The following is a 9,691-nucleotide window of genomic DNA, read 5'->3' on the forward strand; positions in this document are numbered from 1 at the left end:
CCCAGTGACATATAATTCTTATTATTGATAAAGTGAACTATTCAAAAAGTGGAGGAAGCCTAAAAGGCCATTAATGTGGTCTAAACAAGCGTCCAAAGAATATGGCATCCATGAAAGAGAAAAATAAAAGAACGAAAGGACAGTTGAATTAATGAGGAAGAAATCACCAAAAAGTTGTTAAAAAATAATATGAAGTGATATGAAAAAATAGCAAATAAAGTTTCAAAACATAGAGAACTGAAAGGCATAAATATGTCACAATATATATTTATATAATATATATGAGGCCCCTAGAACCATAAGAAGTGCAAAAAAATTCACTGTTAATAACTCATTCTTTAATTGCCCCCCTTAAAAATCAGATTGCCTCCCTGTGGGGTGTGTGCCCCATGTTGGGCACAACTGAACTAGACTCTTCAAAGAAACAACTGTTGCTTTTATGAATCTACTAGTGGCCAGGTGCATGAATTAGTGCACATTGAAAGGAAATTAATTAGAAGAAATATTTTACTATCACTATTCGCCCTTTCTCTATAATAGAAGTGTCAACCAAATTCACAATTGACAATGACCGATTGAAACACATGTGTGCAATTGGCGCCAGCGAGAGCTTTATATATATAAACTTGATTTATTAGTTCTGCTCTCTGATTTAGTTAAACTTTTTCCAGCCCAGTGAAGCACCCCAACTTCTCTTTCAGGTAATTGTCAGCAACACAGCAGTAAATATCAACACAAAGCACATTATTATTGTAGATTATGCAGGGAGAACAAAGGGTAAAATATTAAACTGCAGCAGTGTTTGACTATATTCTGCACAGTGAGAAAACCTGAAGTCATTTTCAAGGTCCACCATTTCTTACTTCTTTTCAGTCAGGTCAAGTTTCTAAAATTTCTAAAACTCCGTTTTCCAGCTAATGAAAAGAAAATAGGATTCCATAGAGTCTCCTATCTACCTACTCCAGGACTTCTGTGAAGATCAAATGAGATGAGGCATGGGAAAATGCTTCACAGACATTTGGTTAAAATGTAAAATGTTTCCACCTGGCTATAAAGCAAATTGCGTTTATTCTTGGACTGAAGAAACTCCAAGGAGGCTAGTCGCTAGGGAGAGGAAGCTGGCCTTGCTATGTGACATCATTACCTGGATAGTTGGACACATAGCATATTAGCCTTTTCTATATATAGATTATTGGTCCTCTCACTGTTATTTATTTATTTATTTATTTATTTATATTTATATTTTTAATCTTTATTAATTCCTTCACTTGTGAGTTGAGTCTTACTGTTACCTTTTCTTGATCCTTGAAGTGAACATCTAATTTTTTAGATTCTTTTTTGCTTTCTAATGTATGTGTTTAGGGTTATACAAATTACTGAACGCCTTTTAGCCTTGTTCTGCAGGTTTATGGCATGTTGTGCTTTTGTAAAGAATCTCTAATTTTAAAATTGATAGTCTTTGTAATCCTATTAGTATGTTAACGTGTGTTTTACATGTTTAAGAAGATACATTTACATTGAATTTTCTTTGTTTTTATTTTCCATTCACAAATATTCTGGCAATGTTGGAAGCAAGAATGAGTCTCGTGTAAATAATCTGTCTTCTTCAGCTTTCTAGGAGTTTATCTGAACTATTATATTTTTTGTTTGTTTCTTCCATTCTCTTTGTTCTCATTTTCAGGAACTGTTATTATATAGAATTCCCATTGAGCCTAACCCCCACCTCTCTCATGTCATTTGACTCTGCATCCTTTTTGACTACTTTCCGAGGGAATCCATTGGCATTATCATTGGTTCACTCAGTTTTTAGTTAAATGTATTCTGCTATTCACTCTATGATTTTTGTAATTTTATCAGTAATTTTTATAATTCTAATTTTATTATTAGAATTATTATTATTATTATTTTATTATTATTTTTCTTTATGCCAATCTTTCTAAGGATTCTAAAGCCTAACGAATTTCTTTGTGGATGCCTATTATACTTACTTAAAATTACTTTTTGTCTTATCTTTAACTATTTCTTGAATACAATCATTCCATTGGAATGTTTATTCTAAGCTCCATTTAAAATTATGTTTCCTTAGTGGAAGAAATATTTTTCATATCTACAGTTATTTTACCTCTCTGAACTTACTGTAAAAAATTCTCTCTTGTGAAAAAGGAACCCTCGTGCACTGTTGGTGGGAATGCAGACTGGTGCAGCCATTGTGGAGAACAGTATGGAGTTTCCTCAAAAAACTAAAAATGGAACTTACATTTGACCCAGTGATCCAACTTCTAGGAATATATCCCAAGAAACTAGGAACACCAATCAGAAAGGATATATGCACCCCTATGTTCATAGCAGCACAATTTACAGTAGCTAAGATTTGGAAACAGCCTAAGTGCCCATCAGCAGATGAGTGGATTAAAAACCTGTGGTACATCTATGCAATGGAATACTATGCTGCTTTAAAAGGAAGGAACTCCTACCATTTGCAACAGCATGGATGGAGCTGGAGAGCATTATGCTAAGCGAAGTAAGTCAGAGAAAGATAAATATCACATGATCTCACTCATTTGTGGATTATAATGAACAACATAAACTGTTATTATATAGATGTTCCCATTGAACCTTCCCCCCACTTCTCTCATGTCATTTGAGGAACAAAAACAGTTCCAGAGACAGAGAAGCATCGATCAGGTGCTCAAACATCAGAGGAAAGGTAGGGGAGGGTGGGGGTAATGGGGAGAGATAACCAAAGGACTTGTATGCATGCATATAAGCATAACCAATGGATGCAGACAACAGGGGGTGAGGGTGAGGGCATGATTGGGAGGGTGGCGGGGGCAATGGAAGGATAAGGACACATATGTAATACCTTAATCAATAAAAAAATCTCTCTTGTATTAGACTCTTCAAAGAGCCAGCTTTTGTTTTTATTGTCCTGCTAATGATCAATAAAGGAAGCCCGGCTTCTGTGTGTGTGAGTGTGTGTTCTCTAGAATGAAGACTCCTAGTTCTTTATTTTGTTTCTCATTATTTGGGGGCACGACCTTGATTCCACAGCTTGTTTACTCAATTTACAATTGCCTCATCCATAAGAAAACTCAGTTCTATTTGGAGAACATAATGCCAATTTTTACCTCAGGGCAATTCTGACATTCACATGAAAGTGATAGAAATTCGTTTGATGTACATGACTCATCCATTTCCCCAGCCAACACTGCCTCTGATCATGTAGTGATATTGGATTTACTTTTCATGAAGCTTCATATATATATATATATACTAGAGGCCCGGTGCACGAAATTCGTGCATGGAGGGGGGTTGTCCCTCAGCCCAGCCTGTACCCACTCCAATCTGGGACCCCGCAAGGGATGTCCGACTGCCCGTTTAGGCCCGATCCCAGGGCCTAAACGGGCAGTCGGACATCCCTCTCACAATCCAGGACTGCTGGCTCCCAACTACTTGCCTGCCTGCCTTCCTGATTGCCCCTAACCGCTTCGGCCTGCCAGCCTGATCACCCCCTAACCACTCTGCTGCCAGCCTGTTTGCCCCCAACTTCCCTCCTCTGCCGGCCTGGTCACCCCTAACTGCCCTCTCCTGCAGGGTTGATCACCTCCAACTGCCCTCCCTTGCAGGTTTGGTCCCTCTCAACTGCCCTCCCTTGCAGGCCAGGTGCCTCCCAACTGCCCTCTCCTGCAGGCCATCTTGTGGTGGCCATCTTGTGTCCACATGGGGGCAGCTATATTGTGTGTTGCAGTGATGATCAATCTGCATAGCACTCTTTTATTAGATAGGATAGAGGCCTGGTACAGGGGTGGGGGCCAGCTGGTTTGCCCTGAAGGGTGTCCCTGATCAGGGTGGGGTTCCCTTGGGGTGTGGGGCGGCCTGAGCGAGGGTCCTGTGGTGGTTTGCAGGCGGGCCACGCCCCCTGGCAATGCAAGCAGAGGCCCTGGTATCTGGAATTTATTTTCCTTCTATAATTGAAACTTTGTAGCCTGGAGCAGAGCCAAGCCTGGGGCTCCCACCGAGGTCCGCAGCCATTTGTGTTGGGGTTATAATTAAAACTTTGTTGCCTTAAGCGGGTGGGCCCGGCCAGGGTGTGTGGAAAGCTTTGCTTCCCCTGTTGCCGGTGGCAACCCTGGCCTGCTCTCTCAAGCTCCATTCTGACGCCATTTCTGTTTGAATTTGTTTACCTTCTATAATTGAAACTTTGTAGCTTGAGTGGAGGCTTAGGCCTGCAACGGCTGGCAGAAAGCTTGGCTTCCTCTGTTACCTAGGAAACCTTGCTCTCTGTGGCTGTAGCCATCTTGGTTTGGGTTAATTTGCATACTCGCTCTGATTGGATGGTGGGCGTGACTTGTGGGCGTGACTTGTGGGTGTGTCGGAGGTATGGTCAATTTGCATATTTGTCTATTATTAGAGATGATATATATATATATATATATATATATATATATATATATATATAGTATCCCCCAAAAATGTATACACACTTTAACAGTTAATAGCTCAATTGATATCTCTCTTTTCAGATTTAACCAATTAGAATCAATAATGGCAGCCAAAGTGTGTAAACGTTTTTGAGACACCGTGTGTGTGTGTGTGTGTGTGTGTGTGTGTGTGTGTGTGTATATATACAAAATGTTTGTGTATTTATTATTTATTTCCTCTGTAAGTTTTGTGTGGTCATTCTGTCCCTGTTTACTTTGTATGTTCCAGAAATTCTTACTCTTCTCAGCTGAGAGCACCATTACAGGATTTGCGATTCTGCTATTACTTTTGTCTATTTTTATATTTCTTTAATAATTTCAAAGGAATTTTTTATAGAATTAGAAGAAACTCATGTGTTCATTTATCTGTTTCTAAATGGAATTGAATTATGTGATATTTTACCTAATGAAAATAATTATTTCCTTTAGGATGATAATTTCAACACGTTCTGTGTTATGGACTGAATGTGTTTTTCCCAAATTCATATGTTGAAGCCCTAGCTCCAATATAATGGTATCAGGAGATGGGGCTTTTGGGAGGTATTTAGGTTTAGATGAGCTCATGAAGATCAGACCCCCATAATGGCATTTGTGTCCTTATAAGAAGAGGAAGAGACACTAGAGTTTCCTTTTTTCCATGTGAGGATACAGGACAAGGATAGACATCTGCAACATCCAAAGAGGGCTCTCATCGAGAACTCAATCCGTGGCACCTTGATTGTGGACTTCCCAGCCTCCTGAATTGTGAGAAATAAGTATCTGTTGTATAAGCCACCCTTTCTATTCTTTTCTTTTGATAGCCTGAGCTGACTAATATTCTAATACAGACTTCTTAAAAAATATTTCTTAAACGTTTTAAATTATCATAAAGCTATTTTATTTCATATGCCACTGGCTGAAATTTGTTTATTCACTCCACCTTAAGAATCCTTCTAAGGCTGTCTTTAATTTCCTTAGACTTCTTTATGGAAGGTATTGGAGCAAATGATGAGATATTCTTTACTTACAAATGTTTCTGAGACTGTCTCCATTCATCATCAACTACTTGTATTGAGCAAGTTACTAAGCTCCCTGTGCTTTGACTTGGCCCTTGAGTTAGATGGAACAGTGTCCTTCAAACTTCAGTATGAATTGTCTGGGTAGCCTGTTAAAATGCAGATTTTGACTTGTAGATCTTGGATATAGCCTGATAATCTGTATTTCTGGCAAGCAACCAGGCCATGCCAGTGTTACTCTGTGGGCTGCATTCTGAGGATCAAAACTAAACGTATTCTAATTTCTTTTCAGCCATTTGCACACATCAATTAAATGAAGCTCTTAATAGAATACAAAGAGCCAATCAGAAGCAGTGACTCCAATCTTATCTCCCTAGGATCTCTCTTCTGTTCTCTGGGCAAGATAATCTCACAGAGTAGAGGTGGCTGGTGATGGAACAACATTAATGATGTGTCTTGGACCATAGTTTGATTTCAACTAGGCTCCCATTATATTTGTCCTCCCAACCCAAAGGGGCTCAGTCAAGATCTAAAAAGGAGTCTCAGTGTGTCATGGGAGAGAGCAGAATGAGAATGTGGCTCTCTCATGCCATCACATTGTTGTAAAAAAAAAAAAAGAGGGACTTGGACCTTAATGGTTCTTCCCTACGTGGTTACATCAGAGCAGATACTTTGTTGTCTATTGAGTTCTCACCTCTAAGACCTGTTCTTTAGGATAAGTGTCTTCCTTCCTGTTGGCCCAGCAGCTGTACCTTGCTAAGTGACATACATGTCTATCTCCTAAAAATAATTGTGGCCAAACTTTGCTGACCAACTCAAAATTGCTATCTGTTTTTTAATCAAATTACTTCTTGTTTGGAAACTGACAAGAACCTTGTTCTTCCTTTTTTTTTTTTCTTTCATTTCTTAATGGCAGGAAAAACTAACAGCAAACTTAAGACATTTATTATATATTTCAGACCACCAAAAGTTATAATTTGAGTTTTATATATTTTCTATATTGATGTATGTTCATCAGTAATTTTTAGACTTGTATTTTTCATTCAAATGTTAAACTGTAAGTTGTTTTTTTGGTTGTTGTGGTGTGTTTTTTTTTTTTTTTTCAGAGATGGTGCCTTTGTTTCTTTGATACAACATATAGTTTCAGTATAATATTCTATATACAGTGGAACTCATGTTATATTTTCTATTGAATGAGTTTTATTTTATTATTTATTTATGTATTAATATATTTTTATTGATTTCAGAGAAGAAATGGGAAAGAGAGATAGAAACATCAGTTATGAGAGAGAATCATTGATCAGTTGCCCCCTGCACACCCGACACTGGGGATTGAGCCTTCAACCTGGGCATGTGCCCTGACCAGGAATTAAACTGTGACCTCCTGATTCATAGGTCGATGCTCAACCACTGAGCCATGCCAGCTGGGCTCGATCAAATGAGTTTTAGATTCCAGTTTAGTAAATATTTTCCAATGAGAGTCATTGCTTTCAAGGTACACAAAAAATGACTAATCCTATCTAATAAAGACGGAATATGCAAATTGGCCATAACTCCATGACAAAGATGGAGGCGCCCACAGCCAATAAGGAGGGAATATGCAAATTGATGCGACAAGGCGAGAGGTGGAAGGCGGCTCTGGGCCGGAGCAAAGGTGGTGCCGACAGCCAGGGGAAGGAAGGCCTATTCTTACACGAATTTTCTTGCATCAGGCCTCTAGTAACTAATAATTGCCTGCTAAGTTGGCTATAGCAATGGATAAACTATATTCTTAGGTTTTTCCTTACCCTAAATGTTACAGAAAATCTATAGCATATTTTATGGTGATTAGTAGCTTCTGCCAGGTGTGTGTGTGTGTGTGTGTGTGTGTGTGTGTGTGTGTGTGTGTGTGTGTAGTGTGAGAGAGAGTTCAAAATCAGGCAGAGTCTAGTGTACTACAGGTAAGCAGAACTCCTGAAATAACTTTCTAAATGATGCAAACTGCTTAAAATAATATGGTAAAATAGGATCAAGGTTAGTAGACACAGAGTATGGTAATAAATGCTAAAATGAGATCTCCAAGTTCATAGATGACAAATAATAATAGAATAATAAAATACATAAGATACATGAAAATTATTTCAAGTAATAGTAAGAAATAGAAGGGAAGAGATCACACCATCTTTATTGGGGAACATAGTCTCCACTAAATCCAGCAAAGTTCATGAATCATACCAAATTTATTTATTTTTTAAATTTACATAGCATTTCCCCAGATTTCACATGCTATAACCACTCTTTAGAGACTACAGAGAAGTGTTAGAAAATCTTTTTCAGTTGAATAATCCTATGTTCTAAGTCATCTTTTAGACTTGATGGCCCAAGGTAATTATTAGTAAAAATCTCTTCTAAGGAGGTAAAAATGAGTAAACAGTAGGTCTTCTCAACACTGCCTGCACTGCCTTCCTCTGAGTATTCCTGGAAATGGCAAGCTCAAGTTCTGATAGCAGTGAGCCTAACATTTGAGGAAATCTCAGACTTATTGAGCATGAATAAGATAAAGAAAGTGCGAATCTCACATTGATTCCAGTTAATGAGGAATGTAATCAAGAATATCAAATGAAACCATGTGTTTTTTCAATCTCAGAAGCCAAATTGAAGATGTCTAGGACAAATGATAAAGTTTATTTTCCTCAAACGAATGAACAATTCAAAGCTTGCCCCACAGCAATCCTTTTCTTGTCAACCATATTGCTTTCGATTAATAAAGTGCATCTCAATATTTTGCAGAACTGGTGCCCACAATTGAATTTGAGTACCATGGCAAGAAAATAGAGGTTTATATGAGGCTCAGGGAACATGCCTACTTTGAAGAAAAACAAGTGAGTGAGGAGTACAGAGACAGTGTAACGAGTATTGCTGAGACACCACAGGAGGCCACACTGCAGTCATGTTCATGTTGGAGGGAGGGGGGATGCAAGCTGATGACCAAGAGGGCAAGGAGTGAGAAAAGTTGTCACATGAGTAAGAGAGAGGGAGGGATGGGTACAGTTGAAGTGACAACTTCAGCTCAGGAGGCCATGTTGGCAACAGGGTCAAGAATTGCTTCACGAGCCATGCAATCCAAGGCTGTGAATTCATGCTCCATTCCTATTCCTGCTGAGAACTTTCTGTGGCAAACATCTGGTGTCAGGGGGTGTGTGGTCCATGGCAGACCTCTCCTGGCAGACAAAAAGGGTTGGGTTCACCTGCAGTTCCATGCAGGTCAGGCCTGGGTGCCTGACACCCCCAAGAAGAGGATCTCTCTCTGACTGATACCCGCCTGCCCTTGGAAGATAATATGTGATGCACTGAATGTGTTAAGAGGAATAAAAGGGTGATTGGGAAGATTAATTAAAACAAGGAAGAAAAAAACAACCTGGTTTGAACACCCTCAATAAATAGTGGAGAGGGCACAGCTAAATTAACTTGTAATCCAGTGATTGCTGTGTTCTGTCCTGAACATCCTCAGCGCTGCCTGATGCCTTGAGTACAGATGTTAATGTCTGGATTCTGTCCTTGAAGTTTGCCAAAAGGTGACCGCCACTGCTGCTTCCGGTGTTCAGCTATACAGAATATACTAGTAATTTGGTTTTGTTTTAGTTAATAGTTCTTTTTCTTGGCAGTTTTAGGCTTTCAGAGAAATTGGGCAGAAAGTAAGAGTTCCCAAATTCTTCTCCCTAATTTCCTCCACTATGAACACTCTGCACCAGAATAGTACATTTGTTGAACTTACGTTGACCCATCATTATCACCGAAAGCCCATAGTGGACATTAGGGTTCACTCTGTGTGTTTTATATTCCATTCTGTGGGCTTTGACAAATACGTAATGAGATGCAGCCACCATTTTAGAGTCATACAAAATAGTTTCACTGCCCTACAAATTCTGTACTCCTATTTGACATTCCCTATTCTTAACCCCTGACCCACTGATATTTTTACTGTATCCATAGCTTTGCCTTTCCCAGAATGCCATATAGTTTGAATCATACAGTAGCCTTTTCATATTCACTTCTCTCGCGGCAATATGCAATTAAAGTTCCTCCATGTCTTTTCATGGCTTGATAGCCCACTTGCTTTTGGCACAAATATTCCATTGTCTGGATGTACCAAAATTTGTTTATCCATTCACATATTGAAGGCCATCTTGGTTGCTTCCAAAATTTTTGCAATTATGAATAAAACTGCTATTTAAA

The 9,691-nt window shown here is 38.9% G+C and overlaps 1 pseudogene; it reads left to right on the plus strand.

Moving 5' to 3' along the window:
* The first annotated feature begins 7,939 nt into the window (after positions 1-7,939).
* LOC114232426 (developmental pluripotency-associated protein 2-like) lies at positions 7,940-8,882 on the plus strand (annotated as a pseudogene).
* The last annotated feature ends 809 nt before the right edge of the window (positions 8,883-9,691 follow it).

This window comes from Eptesicus fuscus, chromosome 8, assembly GCF_027574615.1.
Source record: "Eptesicus fuscus isolate TK198812 chromosome 8, DD_ASM_mEF_20220401, whole genome shotgun sequence".
NCBI classification, from domain to species: domain Eukaryota; kingdom Metazoa; phylum Chordata; class Mammalia; order Chiroptera; family Vespertilionidae; genus Eptesicus; species Eptesicus fuscus.